The 18,069-nt window shown below is 35.4% G+C and overlaps 2 long non-coding RNA genes across 2 annotated transcripts; both read left to right on the top strand.

The window, feature by feature from the left end:
- The first annotated feature begins 2,279 nt into the window (after window positions 1-2,279).
- LOC140178117 (uncharacterized) lies at window positions 2,280-5,488 on the top strand. The gene is made up of 4 exons (XR_011870360.1): window positions 2,280-2,368; window positions 2,442-2,543; window positions 2,624-2,767; window positions 5,332-5,488. It is a non-coding gene; the product is annotated as an uncharacterized lncRNA (long non-coding RNA).
- A 4,362-nt stretch (window positions 5,489-9,850) lies between these two features.
- LOC112735820 (uncharacterized) lies at window positions 9,851-13,119 on the top strand. Its single transcript, XR_003168554.2, has 4 exons — window positions 9,851-9,941; window positions 10,015-10,116; window positions 10,197-10,340; window positions 12,905-13,119. It is a non-coding gene; the product is annotated as an uncharacterized lncRNA (long non-coding RNA).
- Window positions 13,120-18,069: the final 4,950 nt, after the last annotated feature.

The raw sequence follows: 18,069 nt of genomic DNA on the forward strand, positions 1-18,069 counted from the left end.
CCATGCCCAGAAGCCTAAGCCATGCGGCTGTTAGCGTGGGTTACAAGTCCCGTCAGTTCACTCAACCAAATTTTGGCCAAATTTGACCTTTAACATTGGGTTAACAGCTCACTTTCACCACCAGTCGAATTTCCATGCTGCATCCCACCTAACTTGAGTCCACAGTATCAAAACTTCGCCTCATCTTAGTCAATGAAATTTTTTATGTTAAATCTGAACGCATTTAGAGGTTGGAGTTCTGAAACTCTAGTCCCGTACTGTGGAGCACGTGAAACGTTTCCTGTAGTTTATAGACAAAAATTTAACTTCAAAACTCTCAACTGACTTTTTATTTCTCGAATTTACCGAGGATCACATGATTTACTGTCGATCATCGGTTACGAGAAATTTTGTAGTAGTGGAGTTCATCATTATTCACTTTTATCCCCGTGTTATTTTTAATATCAATCCCATTACATATTCAAACATTTTTGTTAATTAAATTAATTTAATTAAATCCAACAAAAACTCCAACACATACACGTAAATCACATTATTTATTTTACGTGAAAAGTAATACCAAAATTTTGTAACTCTTCACACTAAATTTTTTTTTAGTTTAACACCAAAATTTTTCAAGACTTTGAACACTTGATAATGCAATTTTTTTCTTCTTATTCTTTATTTTTTTTCTTTTTCGTGCAGAATTTATATATTTTTATTTATAAAATTACATATTTTTCTTTTAAAATTTTTTGTGTTTATTATAAAAAAATAAATAAATAAATAAATAATTATATAATTTTTTCATTTTATTTTTTTTATCTGTTTTATTTTTTATCTCCTTTTTTTTTTTGTTTCTCTTAGAAGATGAAATAAAAAAGGATGAAACAAGAACTATAAAAGTGTGTGTGAAATAAGAGGAACTATGAAAACAAGGAAAAATGAAGAACTGCTTAAAAAAAATACAAAATAGAAAAATAGCACCAAAATTTTTAATCACAATACAAAAATTTCTTAATTTTGACATTAAAATTTTTTAACCATGACATAAAAATTTTTTAATCGAAAGTAATTTCTTAACAAGAACTTACTTGATTTTTGTAAGGCCCAGAATATTTGAAAAGTCTTATTATGATCAAGTCTTAAATCCTACAATTATTTATAGCCTTGATTTCAGAGATTATTTTATTAAAGATAATTAAGGCAAGTTTTGATTTATTGGATTTGAGATAAGTTATGATTATTATCCAATTTTATAATTATTGGATTATTTTCTATATTTAAAGTATAAGGTTGATAGTTATGAAATAATAAGGATTTTATAAGATTTGGATTAGATAAGTAATATTTAAATATTATTACTGCTATTTTGGAAAAATAAAGAAATTAAGTATATTATTTCTAATTTTTGGATTTGGGCATTTTATTGAAAATAATTTGTGAAATTGATGAGCAAATAGTATTTTCTATATACAACTAGTGTTGGATTTAATTTGAGTTTCAATTATTATATTATACCCAATTTTATTTGAAATTACCAAATTACCCCTAAACCTAATTTTGCCTAAACCCTAACCTAGCTACCCTTTCCCCCCTGAGCCCAGCAGCCATAGCACGCACAGTTTCCTTTTGTTCTTTCTTCATGAAAGAAAGGAGCAGAAGCAAAAGAAAAACGAAATAGAGGGGAGAAGAGGGAGGCGGCGCGGTGGGTGCCACTGCCATCGTCGCCGCCGTCGCTGACTGAGGGGAGGGGAGCTCTGAACGAGAAGAGAGAGCTCGCGAGACAGGGGGAGATGGACCTGCGCCTTGCCGTCGACCCACGTCTCGCCGCCACTGCCTCCATGTCTTCCAATAGCGCCACCATCGCCGCCGTGGATCGCGACCAGAGGGGAGCACGAGATCGAGAGAGAGTGAGGCGTGGAGACGGCGTCGCGCGGAGAGGGACTCGCCGCTGCCGTCGCGCACAGCCATGTGTCGTCACTGCCGTCTGAACAGTCGCCGTCGCCCTGGGGTGTAGTCCGCCGCTACCGCCAGTGGAGATCACTGCTGTGGAACGGAGGTGAGAGAGGGAAGCAAGATGAATCCTCTCCGCTTCTGGTGCTCTGGTTCACCGCCACTACCGCCGGAATCCTTGGCCGCCGCTCCTACCGTTGCTCCATTTGGGTTTTGGGTGAGTGCGCCGCCTTTGCCCTTGGAAGCCGCTGCTTGGGTCAGGATGCTATGGTGGTTGCTGTCCTTGTCAGTAGCGGGAGAGGATGAGACGCGATGATGGTGGGTGGTTCCCAGCCCTTGCTGCTGTGCCGTCAAAATCTGCCGCCATGGCCGCCGGAGCTCCGGGCTGAGTTTCTGCCACTTGAGACCCTACTGCCACCGTGTTCCACTGCCGGTAAGTTCTTTGAGTTTGGTTTCTGTTCTGTTGGAATTCCGGAAAGGTTGTTAACGCCGCGTGGTTGTTACAGTTACCGTCACCGGTGTTTTTGCTCGCGATTGTCACTTGGGGTTACTGACGGAGCCACTGCCGGGTTGATAGGGAGCTGCGGCTGCTTCGTTTTGTGATTTCAGTGAGTATTTTGATTTTTGAAAGCCCTGCGTTAGTGCTCTGTTCCGTGTAATAAAGTATTTGCGATGTTAATGGTTCTAGGAGTTAGAATCCGGTTTGCTTATGCCACTTGTAGCGGTTTCTGCTTTCGAGAGAGCAAGCCGAGTCGGGTTCTGATTGTCGGTGATTTCGGGCAGAGCGAAAAGAGTTCAGTTGACACGCTTGGGTTAAGTTTTGCTTGCTGAGGTAGGGGCGCTTTCCAAAAACTATAGTTTATTATTGGAATTATTACATATGGGTACTGATGTGAGATATTGTGTATTTGGTGATTGTATCTGCCTTATGTATTATTTGATTGACTCGAATGATTATGGATGTTGGTTTGGCCGAATTGTTGTGTGGCTTGTGAAATGTAATGTTTGAAATTGATTCTTTAAAGATTTGAAATGAGTTTAATCCGTTGAGGATTGGTTTGAATTGAGTCAATTATTTTGATGATGTGGAAGATAGAATACTCTTGAAATTCAGCCTGTGTTGCTTTAATTGATTTGGTTTTGATAAATGATTTATTGCTGAACCGATTCTTTAAAGCTTTGGAAATGAGTTAAATCGGTTGATATTGAGTTGATTTTTGAAATGGCTTCCTTGAGATATGCCACTGAGGCGACTGTTGGATTTAGCTTGCTTTTGAATTGATTTCTGGTTTTGAGCTGTTGAAAAGGAATGAGAAACGGTTTAGTTGGGACCCGAAACGGGTGGCAAAAGTCCAAGTTTTAGGGGAGGTGCTGCCGAAATTTCTATAGAATCCGAGTCCTTATTTGAAATGTTAATTGGGGAATTTTGAGTTTAATGCCTTTCCTATCTATTTTGAGGATTGTGAAATTATGGCTTCTTTATTACCTTTACTTAGAGCAATTAAGAAAGCAATGAAGTTATGCTTTGAAAGAATTATTGAAAAGAGAATCATGATTTATCCTTATTTTCCAAGAAGAACAGTATGTCTTTGGGTACAAGTCATTTGAAAGAGAATTTTGCTTTGAGGCTGTTTTAAAAGGTAAAACGGGTTTATGTTTTTCTCTATTAAACACAAAGATTGTCCCTTGGGAGAGTTTTCGTGATTTTAAAAGGAATTGGATTTCGATTGATGAGCCTCATTATTTTGACGTTTTAAATAAGATTCAAAGTATCTTTTGAACTCTAGTTTAACACAACAAAAATGATTCTCTTACCAGTTTGAAACGCTTCAGATTTAATTATGGAATTGAAGCCGGTTTTGTTTAAGTAAAGGAAATGGTTTTGAAAGAAGTAAATGTTACGTGACTCGGTTTGGCTTAGATCCTATTTTCTTACTCAAATCAGAAAGCCAATGTTTTAATAATTTTAAATGATTTTGGCGAAATGAGATATGTTATTCTCCCCTAAAGACTTGGGACTCTGCCGAGAAACTTTGTTATAAAATCCCATTGTTGAATGGATGATTTTGAGTGTTTCCAAAAAGAATCTTTAACTTGCCATGGTTATGGAAGTTTGGAAAGAGGATGCCGAGAGTGGCATTGTTTTCAAAGGGGAATTTACCTTGAGTAAAAGTGGCTTATGAGCCTAAAATGATTTGAGAAATGAGATCTTTAAAGCCAAGGCTGAAAAGAGTTGAAACTCGATTTCAAAGTGAAATGAATTGAGGAAATGATTTATGGCTTAAATGCCGACTTTATGAATTTAATGATGTTGAATGGTGGAAGTGCTGTTTTGTTGTGAGCCGGAATGGCTGTGTATGATTATACATATTGGTTGGTTTTGGATTGAACCGTGAGCCGGAATGGCTGTGTATGATATGAATATTGGCTGGTTCTGGACTGAACCGTGAGCCGGATGGCTGAGATGGATGTTGATCCATGGATGAGATTGAATGCATGTTTATGCTGAATCATTGATAAATGTGAATGTTGCACTTCCACTATCTGAGATACGAGTTTCCCTGGGTAGTAGCAGTGGCTAGCCACCACGTGCTCCAGGTCGAGACTTGATACTCTGTTGACCCTATGTCGTAAGTGTGGCCGGGCACTGTGAAAGGCCCGGATGAGCTCGCCCCCATAAATATTCACCAGTGATGGTGATGGATAAATATTCACCAGTGAGGGTGACGGATATGGATCATGATTATGATCAAGTTTATGATGAGTATAACTCGAGTTGGGGATGCACGACAGAGGGACAGTCCAATGGTTAGCTACCAGGACTTGTCGGGTTGGCTTTATAACCGACAGATGATATCATCAGCCACTAGGGACAGGCATGCATCATATGCATTTGTGTGACATTGGTTGGGTGTGCATATTATACTTGGTTTGCCTATGTGATTAATTGCTAACTGTTCTACTTGTAATAACTGTTTGTTTGTGCTTGAACTTTCTTCCTGTGTTTGCATCTGGGACTCTGTTGGATTGTGGTGATTGGTTGTTGGTTGGATTGTTTGGGCCTAGGGCCGTGGTTGAATTGAGATGGACCGATGGTTGGTTTCGGTATTGTGGTTATGGTTTGGAAATGCGTGAAAGGCTAATTTGGTTCAGCATAGATAAACCTTCTGAAATGCTTTTGAATATTGTTTAAATGAACAGTTTCTTCTTTCAGAAAAAGGATTTCAGATTTCTCTTTTATTGTAAACGGTTGTTTTTGAAAAGAGGCATAAGATGGTTATTAATCACTAGTACGGTTTATCTTCACGTATCCTATTACAGTAATTCCCAAAAACCCTCTACTGAGAACCCTTTCGAGGATGATGTTCTCACCTCCCTACATTTTTCCCCTTTCAGGATATGGGCGCAGAAGTTACGAAGAGCTTATTTAATTGTTGTTGTGATGCTCTGTATTGTTTTAGTTATGGTTTATTGTACCCTCGCCTTGATCTTGATATAACCTGTAAGAGGGATAGGAATTGTATTGGATTATGTTTGTAATATTACTTATATATATATATATATGTATGTATATATGTGGATGTACTCTTTATGAGTTTTTGTAAGTTGTATGGTATTTATGGATGTACGTTATCGAACGAAAGTATTTTTGGGAGCGGTATTGCGGTTTAAAGTTTTAAACAGGCTCATATTTTTAGTATTAAATAGTATAAGTGTCGTCGTAATGTCCGAGCTATCAGAGTCGCGCAGCCGGAAGTGTGAGCTCTGGTAGTTAGGGTGTTACATTATGGTATCAGAGCAGTTCTTCCTGTAGAGCCTGAGGAATGGACTGACTATGCTTCAGTTGCATACTCTGAGCGTTTGTCATGTATTAGGTCTTGTCGAATGACGAGAATTAGAGCTTTATGCACATGACAGCCTATTGATTAACGCTGTTAGTCTTGCATTGCATAATTCCTGATATTAAGTTCGGCCGGCTTAATACTAGTGAAATATGTATATGAAAGCACTGATGGGTTATCATAGATGAAATCCTAGTTTTGAGTAAAGCGAATCGCGGGTTTTGGAAAAGTTGGAAACTACTTCTCGAGGCTATTCAGTTGTGTGTCTTGAATTCTGTTCGAGTTGACATGTTCTTTCATATCCTAACTTGAAGTTCTTATTTGCTAGACCTTTTGAAGAGTAATTTGATGTCTTCACTCTATTCCTCTATCCATATGTATTCTTGTTTGACCTTAAGTGCATATGCTGGTTTAAGATCTTTGTTACATCTATCTTCCTCTGTTTGAGTTCTTCTTGATTCAAGTATTCTTTGATATAGCCTTGAACCTGTCTTAATGTGCTGTGACTTTTAACTCCGGATTCTGAGTCCATTCTTTGAGAAATTGTTGATTCAGTTTTTCTCTTACTTGACAGTGATCACAGCCAATTTTGAGATTTTATAAATTGCTGTTGATTAGATATATGCTTTTCTATATATGAGACTTTGAAATTATTTATACAGTTTAACAACTATTTCTTTCTAATACTTTGCCTGTACTTTTACTGGTTTATGCAATTGTACTTATTTTAAAAGTAAATTTTTACCTTCTAGTAATTTTACTATAGTTCCAATGGACATCTTTATTTGATTGTGTATTTGGATATTTTCTGAAATACTGGAAAGAAAGAATTTTTCGCTTTCATTCCGGTTGAGTTTCGTTTGATAAGCTTTACTTAACTTATTTTGAATTGAGTTTGGTTTAGCATACTACATAGTTTATGCCATTGTTGTTCTTTTGAAAATGTTGGATTCATAGCTTCTTCTTATGAACGGACTGGTTCCTTCTTAAGCTTTTCACCTCTATGAATGTCATACGTGATTCTGTTTTTAACTAATCTTTTACATCTTGTGAACATTACCATTGATCTTGGTTTGTCCCCTCTTGTGAATCTCATCCTTATGTGGGTCAGTTTGATTCGTTTCAGGATAGTACATTGTTTATTCTCCCATTATCTCTACAAGAGTTTTTAGTTAAAGATTTATCATTGAAGAATTACAAATGATTGAGTTGTCTTTTCTATGACTTTTGTATTCTTTTGGATCAATTTAAAACTTGTTTGATATTTCATGCTTAGTGGATCTTGTTTGAACTACTCTAATTTAAGATCCTTTCTTGCAAGGCTTGACTCCTTTTTAGTACATCTTAAACTTCTTGAATGTTCTTCTGAGATGGGGATTTCAAGAACACTTTTGGAGTATTGTTTTGGACTTTTTAAAGAAGTTTTGAATTCTCTTGTAAGAAGTTTTAAACGGAATTTATTTTCTGTTTCTTGATTTAGATTGAAACCATTGTTCAATATTGATGAAGTTAATTTAAAAATCGGCATGCGCTATTTTAAATGAGGTTTTGGAAAGTTTCCTTGTTTAGTGGAAACCGGTTTGTTTGTAACGCACCACTTATTTCCTTACCAGATTGTAAGCAAATTTTTATCTCGGAGTTTCTTTTCTAAAAAGAGTTTAACTTCCTCTTTCGTACTTGCTATAAATGTTATACAGGCTTGTTTGAATATGAAATTTTGAGAATTTCGAACAAGCATCTGATTATTTCCGAGTTTTTATGAACTGCTTTTGGTTAAGTTGTGCATTTAATTATCTTTCTAAAATATTTGAGGAAATATTTTAGCTCTTAGCCAAAGTTGTGTGCATTTGTTTTTGGAACTCTACAAAATCTACTTCAACATGGAATTGTATTGAAGTAAAGCCACATTTATGCTTTTGTTACTCTTTTGAAGGACATTTGTTGCTTAACTTTTCTTTTAGACTGCGAGGTGATTTTCCTGCAAGTTTTCGATTCTTTTAAGAACAATGTATTCAGAAGTATTTTTAATCATGCCCTTGAGTTTTGTGAGCTTTGCCTTGGGTTTGAGATATTCTCTTTTGTAAACCTCATACTTCATCGACTCAGTTTGAGTTTGTTTCAAGCTGATGCGCTGGTTATCTTCTTGTTGATCCTATTGAACTTCTTTGATCTAAGGGTTATCTTTGAAGTTGTCAATTGAATTATGTCTAGCAAACTTTATTGCTTGAACATCCATGTTTATCTGGGATTGGATATATTCTTTCAAATCTATGACTATTGTCTTTGACATCCGTCTCTCCTTTCTAAGATCTCATATTCTTCTGAGTAGACTCGAGAATTGTTTTGGTATCACGTGCGACTTGTAGACGTAGTAACGCGATACGTTAGTTCTTTAAGATGTGATGTGTATACGGAAGTTGAAGCGGTAGGTGTGCAACGTATGAGTTGTGGGCATTTTGTTCCTTGCGAACGGGTTTGTGATTGTCAGGCTTGTGATCAAATTTGGGGTTTGTAAGGTGCTTGATGGAATTGGAAAGTTGAAACCTTGAGGTTGATATAAGATTAGTGTGCGGATATTGAGCACATCGTTTTAACTCCATCCTGTTTTCTAGCCTTTGATGCCTTGCCCTACTATCACATGATTGACCCATGTTATCTTTTGCATTGAACCTATCTTGTAACGTTTGCCTGGCAGTTACACTCCTACCTTTGCATCCTTATGCTTATGATAATCAAAGTATTTGAAAATCGTATATATGATTATATTTTGAGATATTTTTGCTTCTTCTTTAAATGTGTTCAAGGGTGAACTGTTATGGAATTTCTTCCATTTTGTATCAATTTTCGAGGGCGAAAATTTTTATAAGGTGGGTAGAATGTAAGGCCCAGAATCTTTGAAAAGTCTTATTATGATCAAGTCTTAAATCCTACAATTATTTATAGCCTTGATTTCAGAGATTATTTTATTAAAGATAATTAAGGCAAGTTTTGATTTATTGGATTTGAGATAAGTTATGATTATTATCCAATTTTATAATTATTGGATTATTTTCTATATTTAAAGTATAAGGTTGATAGTTATGAAATAATAAGGATTTTATAAGATTTGGATTAGATAAGTAATATTTAAATATTATTACTGCTATTTTGGAAAAATAAAGAAATTAAGTATATTATTTCTAATTTTTGGATTTGGGCATTTTATTGAAAATAATTTGTGAAATTGATGAGCAAATAGTATTTTCTATATACAACTAGTGTTGGATTTAATTTGAGTTTCAATTATTATATTATACCCAATTTTATTTGAAATTACCAAATTACCCCTAAACCTAATTTTGCCTAAACCCTAACCTAGCTACCCTTTCCCCCCTGAGCCCAGCAGCCATAGCACGCACAGTTTCCTTTTGTTCTTTCTTCATGAAAGAAAGGAGCAGAAGCAAAAGAAAAACGAAATAGAGGGGAGAAGAGGGAGGCGGCGCGGTGGGTGCCACTGCCACCGTCGCCGCCGTCGCTGACTGAGGGGAGGGGAGCTCTGAACGAGAAGAGAGAGCTCGCGAGACAGGGGGAGATGGACCTGCGCCTTGCCGTCGACCCACGTCTCGCCGCCACTGCCTCCATGTCTTCCAATAGCGCCACCATCGCCGCCGTGGATCGCGACCAGAGGGGAGCACGAGATCGAGAGAGAGTGAGGCGTGGAGACGGCGTCGCGCGGAGAGGGACTCGCCGCTGCCATCGCGCACAGCCATGTGTCGTCACTGCCGTCTGAACAGTCGCCGTCGCCCTGGGGTGTAGTCCGCCGCTACCGCCAGTGGAGATCACTGCTGTGGAACGGAGGTGAGAGAGGGAAGCAAGATGAATCCTCTCCGCTTCTGGTGCTCTGGTTCACCGCCACTACCGCCGGAATCCTTGGCCGCCGCTCCTACCGTTGCTCCATTTGGGTTTTGGGTGAGTGCGCCGCCTTTGCCCTTGGAAGCCGCTGCTTGGGTCAGGATGCTATGGTGGTTGCTGTCCTTGTCAGTAGCGGGAGAGGATGAGACGCGATGATGGTGGGTGGTTCCCAGCCCTTGCTGCTGTGCCGTCAAAATCTGCCGCCATGGCCGCCGGAGCTCCGGGCTGAGTTTCTGCCACTTGAGACCCTACTGCCACCGTGTTCCACTGCCGGTAAGTTCTTTGAGTTTGGTTTCTGTTCTGTTGGAATTCCGGAAAGGTTGTTAACGCCGCGTGGTTGTTACAGTTACCGTCACCGGTGTTTTTGCTCGCGATTGTCACTTGGGGTTACTGACGGAGCCACTGCCGGGTTGATAGGGAGCTGCGGCTGCTTCGTTTTGTGATTTCAGTGAGTATTTTGATTTTTGAAAGCCCTGCGTTAGTGCTCTGTTCCGTGTAATAAAGTATTTGCGATGTTAATGGTTCTAGGAGTTAGAATCCGGTTTGCTTATGCCACTTGTAGCGGTTTCTGCTTTCGAGAGAGCAAGCCGAGTCGGGTTCTGATTGTCGGTGATTTCGGGCAGAGCGAAAAGAGTTCAGTTGACACGCTTGGGTTAAGTTTTGCTTGCTGAGGTAGGGGCGCTTTCCAAAAACTATAGTTTATTATTGGAATTATTACATATGGGTACTGATGTGAGATATTGTGTATTTGGTGATTGTATCTGCCTTATGTATTATTTGATTGACTCGAATGATTATGGATGTTGGTTTGGCCGAATTGTTGTGTGGCTTGTGAAATGTAATGTTTGAAATTGATTCTTTAAAGATTTGAAATGAGTTTAATCCGTTGAGGATTGGTTTGAATTGAGTCAATTATTTTGATGATGTGGAAGATAGAATACTCTTGAAATTCAGCCTGTGTTGCTTTAATTGATTTGGTTTTGATAAATGATTTATTGCTGAACCGATTCTTTAAAGCTTTGGAAATGAGTTAAATCGGTTGATATTGAGTTGATTTTTGAAATGGCTTCCTTGAGATATGCCACTGAGGCGACTGTTGGATTTAGCTTGCTTTTGAATTGATTTCTGGTTTTGAGCTGTTGAAAAGGAATGAGAAACGGTTTAGTTGGGACCCGAAACGGGTGGCAAAAGTCCAAGTTTTAGGGGAGGTGCTGCCGAAATTTCTATAGAATCCGAGTCCTTATTTGAAATGTTAATTGGGGAATTTTGAGTTTAATGCCTTTCCTATCTATTTTGAGGATTGTGAAATTATGGCTTCTTTATTACCTTTACTTAGAGCAATTAAGAAAGCAATGAAGTTATGCTTTGAAAGAATTATTGAAAAGAGAATCATGATTTATCCTTATTTTCCAAGAAGAACAGTATGTCTTTGGGTACAAGTCATTTGAAAGAGAATTTTGCTTTGAGGCTGTTTTAAAAGGTAAAACGGGTTTATGTTTTTCTCTATTAAACACAAAGATTGTCCCTTGGGAGAGTTTTCGTGATTTTAAAAGGAATTGGATTTCGATTGATGAGCCTCATTATTTTGACGTTTTAAATAAGATTCAAAGTATCTTTTGAACTCTAGTTTAACACAACAAAAATGATTCTCTTACCAGTTTGAAACGCTTCAGATTTAATTATGGAATTGAAGCCGGTTTTGTTTAAGTAAAGGAAATGGTTTTGAAAGAAGTAAATGTTACGTGACTCGGTTTGGCTTAGATCCTATTTTCTTACTCAAATCAGAAAGCCAATGTTTTAATAATTTTAAATGATTTTGGCGAAATGAGATATGTTATTCTCCCCTAAAGACTTGGGACTCTGCCGAGAAACTTTGTTATAAAATCCCATTGTTGAATGGATGATTTTGAGTGTTTCCAAAAAGAATCTTTAACTTGCCATGGTTATGGAAGTTTGGAAAGAGGATGCCGAGAGTGGCATTGTTTTCAAAGGGGAATTTACCTTGAGTAAAAGTGGCTTATGAGCCTAAAATGATTTGAGAAATGAGATCTTTAAAGCCAAGGCTGAAAAGAGTTGAAACTCGATTTCAAAGTGAAATGAATTGAGGAAATGATTTATGGCTTAAATGCCGACTTTATGAATTTAATGATGTTGAATGGTGGAAGTGCTGTTTTGTTGTGAGCCGGAATGGCTGTGTATGATTATACATATTGGTTGGTTTTGGATTGAACCGTGAGCCGGAATGGCTGTGTATGATATGAATATTGGCTGGTTCTGGACTGAACCGTGAGCCGGATGGCTGAGATGGATGTTGATCCATGGATGAGATTGAATGCATGTTTATGCTGAATCATTGATAAATGTGAATGTTGCACTTCCACTATCTGAGATACGAGTTTCCCTGAGTAGTAGCAGTGGCTAGCCACCACGTGCTCCAGGTCGAGACTTGATACTCTGTTGACCCTATGTCGTAAGTGTAGCCGGGCACTGTGAAAGGCCCGGATGAGCTCGCCCCCATAAATATTCACCAGTGATGGTGATGGATAAATATTCACCAGTGAGGGTGACGGATATGGATCATGATTATGATCAAGTTTATGATGAGTATAACTCGAGTTGGGGATGCACGACAGAGGGACAGTCCAATGGTTAGCTACCAGGACTTGTCGGGTTGGCTTTATAACCGACAGATGATATCATCAGCCACTAGGGACAGGCATGCATCATATGCATTTGTGTGACATTGGTTGGGTGTGCATATTATACTTGGTTTGCCTATGTGATTAATTGCTAACTGTTCTACTTGTAATAACTGTTTGTTTGTGCTTGAACTTTCTTCCTGTGTTTGCATCTGGGACTCTGTTGGATTGTGGTGATTGGTTGTTGGTTGGATTGTTTGGGCCTAGGGCCGTGGTTGAATTGAGATGGACCGATGGTTGGTTTCGGTATTGTGGTTATGGTTTGGAAATGCGTGAAAGGCTAATTTGGTTCAGCATAGATAAACCTTCTGAAATGCTTTTGAATATTGTTTAAATGAACAGTTTCTTCTTTCAGAAAAAGGATTTCAGATTTCTCTTTTATTGTAAACGGTTGTTTTTGAAAAGAGGCATAAGATGGTTATTAATCACTAGTACGATTTATCTTCACGTATCCTATTACAGTAATTCCCAAAAACCCTCTACTGAGAACCCTTTCGAGGATGATGTTCTCACCTCCCTACATTTTTCCCCTTTCAGGATATGGGCGCAGAAGTTACGAAGAGCTTATTTAATTGTTGTTGTGATGCTCTGTATTGTTTTAGTTATGGTTTATTGTACCCTCGCCTTGATCTTGATATAACCTGTAAGAGGGATAGGAATTGTATTGGATTATGTTTGTAATATTACTTATATATATATATATATATATATGTATGTATATATGTGGATGTACTCTTTATGAGTTTTTGTAAGTTGTATGGTATTTATGGATGTACGTTATCGAACGAAAGTATTTTTGGGAGCGGTATTGCGGTTTAAAGTTTTAAACAGGCTCATATTTTTAGTATTAAATAGTATAAGTGTCGTCGTAATGTCCGAGCTATCAGAGTCGCGCAGCCGGAAGTGTGAGCTCTGGTAGTTAGGGTGTTACAATTTTTTTTTTATTCTTCTTTTTTTTTGTTGCTCTTACTTTTTTTTTGTTATGTATTTTTTTTTTTTTTTATGTTTGTTCTTGTTCTTTTTTGTGAAAGAAAGAAACAAAAAAAGAAAAGAAGAATAAAGAAAATTGAGCTTGTATTAAGATCTCAATTCGGAGAGCAGATACAACTCTTCTGAAAAGAGTGGACTCGACCTGAAAATTATTTAACGTTTGTGTCAAAACAAACTGCGTCGAAATACTGGTGACAAATTGTAGCAAATAAAAGAAAATACGTAAAATAAATAAAAACTTTAAATAAATGAAAGAATATAAAATTGAAATTGAAAGAAAGCAAAATAACAATAAAATATTGAAAATAAAAAATAAAAAAAATTAAAACGAAAAAGAAAACAAACACTACACTAAATTAAACATATAGCAATAAATAATGAAAATAAGTGTTTATTGTTTAATGTAGTTCTGCATCTTCGGTGTTGAACATAGAGATTGTTTGTGTTTCGATTTTTTTTATTTGCTATGAAAAATGTTTAGTGACTTGACTAAGTTGATCCTCTAATTTAGATTTATCAAGTTTAAGTTGAACTATGTGAGAAATAATTTGTGTTATTTGTACTATCTTTTGTTCTTTGTTTATGTGAATGATGATTTATGATAGATAATTTGAGTAAGAGGAATAAGGAAATTTAAGGAAGAGTAGTTTACACACTTTTTCAAACTTATATTAGTGGCTCTTTTTAATTATTTAATTTTAGTGTTCTAATTTGTGAAGTTTTAATTTTGGTGTTCTAACGAAAGGAATAGAAGGATATTTCAGAATAAAAGTAAAGGTGTTGAAGAAATTACTCACATGATTGTCATGAGTTATAACGAGTGGAGAGGTGTGGACCTTTTTAGTTGTTGATGGCTATGCCGGAGATGACATGGAGATTTTTTAATGGCTGTTGTGTTATCTTTAAGTTGTTATTTTGTTTCTTGTTTGATTGTTCTACTGTATTGTGTTGATCTCTGATGCAAACCCAAATCCAAATTAACAAGGTCCAACTGAAAAGGAACTAATTGAAGATGAAAAAGAAGATAGTCATGGGCCAGAGATGTTGGGTCCTAGAAGAAAGAAACGCCCAACTTGGCACCAAGATTATGTGATGTAACAAATTGCTTCTAGAATGCCTACGTGGCAAAGTTAGTTACGTTTTGAGTATGAAAATGATTGATATAGGGTAAAAGTAGCATCGGGAGAGAGTAGAGAAATATCATTTGGCCATTAGAGAATTAGCTCTGGAGTATAACCCTCACTCGAAGTAGGAAAACGTTTGTGTTCGTACTCCTTTTCATTCATGTTATTTACTAGTAATACAACACCAATTCAATATACTTTCTTCTCATTATACAAATTCATTACAAATCCTATTACACATTTTCTAATCTATCAAGCTCTCTGTTTTCAAAAAAAAATTTTTTTTTTAACATATTGTAAATGATCTAACTGTCTAGGCCGTTGTTTTGATATAAAAAATTGATCTATACTTTATCACATTGATTTCTGTATTTTGTAACTCATTGGTTATTTGTGTTTTTAGTATTGATTTCATGGATCGAATTGCTCTTTTATTTCCTGTTTTTATAAACTCTCTTTGGTTTATGACTAGAATTACTTTTTATATCTTTAAATGATGCTTTCTTTAGTTAATCTCAAATGGTTAGGGAGCTGTAAAAAATGTTACTTGATTTGAAGTTAATCTCAAATTGCTTAATGCCTTTTTAGGTTCATAGGCGACTTCCAAATTTTTCTCAACTAAATGGCGCGGCTATGCTACGGAGTATGTTTTAAATCATACATTACAGAATCATATTCATAAAATAATAAGGGTTTAATTACTAGTTTTGTGAAATTTTTAATTAGTTATCTATATTTTTTTCTTTTAATTGAGTTCTTGTACCAAATTTTTTTTAATTGAATTCCTACACTTTTTTTTCTTTTTATTTGGGTCCCTGTACGGATTTTTTTTAGTTGCAAATTTTTTTTAGTTGAAAAAAAATTTGGTGCAGAGACCCAATTAAAAAGAAAAAAGTATAGGAACCTATTTAAAAATTTTGCAAAACTATAGAAACAACAGAATAATTAAACCAATAATAAATAATAAGGCTATATGCCTAGAACCTTTTCAAAAGCTATATTGTTGCTGATTTTATTCATCTTATCATTGTTTTCCTTATCTTTACAGTTATTTGTCTTTTATTTTTGTTTTGATTATAGATTTATGTTTCTAAGGTAAGGAAAAGAAAATCACATGACTTTGCTTCATAAGCAATAATTGAAACATAACTTACCAGATTTTATCTTTTTAGTTGGATAACTATAGTAAGTAATAATAGTACTCCCTCTATGAAAAATAATACAGTAATTTTGTTAAGTATCTATAGTGGTTTATGCCTTGCAGGGAGTGTATATGAGGTTGAGGGCAAAATAGTTGGTGATGCATCAAAGTTGAATAGAAAGAATTTGGTTAAAGTGAAAGTTTATGATCTATGACCATTGTAATCAAATTCTTTGTACTCATTTACTATGACAATTGTAATAAGTTTTCTATGTATTAATTATAGATATTTTATTTTATTTTATTTAGTTTTTTTCTTGTGACATGCTAGTTTAGTTTGTTCTACAAGTTTTGATATAAACTATTTAAAAAAAAAAAAAGAAATAAAGGCTATTGTTGTTTTTGATTATTTTTTTTTAGTAAATTGGAGTATGTACCAATGTTCAAACCGTCACTAAATATATTGTGATGGATTAAATAGTTATTAAATATAGAAAAAAATTATCACAGGAATTAAAAACTTAAAATCGTTGTTAAAAATTTTGTGACGACTTAAAATAGTCACAAAATACAAAAAAAATGTCATAGAATTTAGTAATTTAGCGACTTTAAAACCGTCGCTAAATATATCATAAAAAACACTAATAAGTGTTATAAATTAGTAACGGTTTTATACTTCAAAAACCGTCACAAATATTAGCGACACTTCTTACCAACGGTGGTCCAAAATCGTCACTATGTCACCTAGCGACGCTCAAATTCATGACTTTTTTAACAATTGCAAAAAAATTTAGCGACGATAAAAACTGTCATTAAGCATTAAACAAAAGCGTCGCAAAAATGCTATTTTGTTGCAGTGAAAGGAAAATAAAATAAAAATGGACTCCTGACACTCACATGCACTTGCATTTCATGATTTTTCTGTTACATCGCTGGGACTTAAAATTTTTGCAGAATTTTTGTCTGATGATGAAGTGTTTTTTATTGAAGTCACTGATTTCTTTTGAACTACTCCTATTTTGACCATGAGGATAGACTTGACCATGAAGAATTTTGACCATGATCTAGTTTTCTCCTTTTTTCAAAGCCACGATCTTGCCTTGACCATGAAGAATCTTGACTCCCAAGTTTTGACATCCTACGTCTTCTCTTATCTTGGTCTTCAAGTCTCACATTTTCTTCAGCTTCTTCCCCAAAATTTGCATCCATGTTCTCAACTTAGCTTGAGACTCAAGCAAAAGTCTTAATATTCAAGGAAAAACAATAACTGCTTTTCAACCTATTTTTCTTGTGTTGAAAAGCTTTGAGTTTGACACTCTTGTAAAATCTTTCTTTCGACTTCGATTTGCTCGTATTTGCATCTGTTGCTAAGTTTAACTAAGTTATTTAGATTGATACAATCTGTAGTTGAAACGACTTCCTATCGAGGAAATTCACTTTTAATACTAACACTTACATATGTATTTGTTCCAGCTAAAATAAAAGTGGCAGGTAGATGTAAGATGTATTATTTCAACTTGGTTAGACTTGGTTCAATAAAAAGCTTGGATGAATAACTTTTCTCTTTTAATATTTCTCAATCTTTAATTGTTTATTGAGTAATTACCCAAATCAATATATGAGAATTGAACATTTTAGTCTCTTAGATTTTAAAATATATAAAACAATAATCCTCAATGTTTACTTTTATTGGACAATACAATCTCTCTTTATTAGTCACTAACTATGATTGCTGACGTAAAAGGTTAACTCGCACATATGGCCGTAGAATTTTCACGTGTGCGAGATGGATTAGTTTTTAGGGTGAAGTACAAAATAATTTTTGAAGAATTTAAAACATTTTAAAATATTCCCTAAAAAATTTTAAAAGTTCAAAAAGTCTAGTTGAATGTTTTTAATCTTTTAAAAAATTAATGTCTTATAACATTTTTATTATTCAAAATAATAAAATACTATTGAAAAATATATATAAATAAATAATACAAAAAATAACAAAATATATACTAAAAGATAATTTTATTTATTAACGCTAATATGTCATAAAAAATAACATTATTTAATTATTAACTTATGATACCTACGTCGAGGTAATATAGTAACGCCTCACTTTTAGTACGATCATGACGTGCTAAAATTGCCTTTACATTGCAAGATCTTCAAATAGTAATAATCACATAATTATTAATATTAATGAATATTATACAAAAGGATTCAAACGAAACTCAGTACAATTCATATCCCTCTGTATAAACTAAAAGCTTAATAACAAAGGCGAGAGAATTCTGTGAAAGCAACTCAACGCATAAACTTAACTCAAATAAGACTAATAATCGCTCGCAGCTTCAAACTGAGTCTTCGAACCTGTGTCACTGAAAGGGGGAGACTTTGGGGTGAGAACAAACCACACGTTCTCAGTAGGGAATGAAAATGCCGTAAAAGTAGTGAAA

This window comes from Arachis hypogaea, chromosome 13 (assembly GCF_003086295.3).
Source record: "Arachis hypogaea cultivar Tifrunner chromosome 13, arahy.Tifrunner.gnm2.J5K5, whole genome shotgun sequence".
NCBI classification, from domain to species: domain Eukaryota; kingdom Viridiplantae; phylum Streptophyta; class Magnoliopsida; order Fabales; family Fabaceae; genus Arachis; species Arachis hypogaea.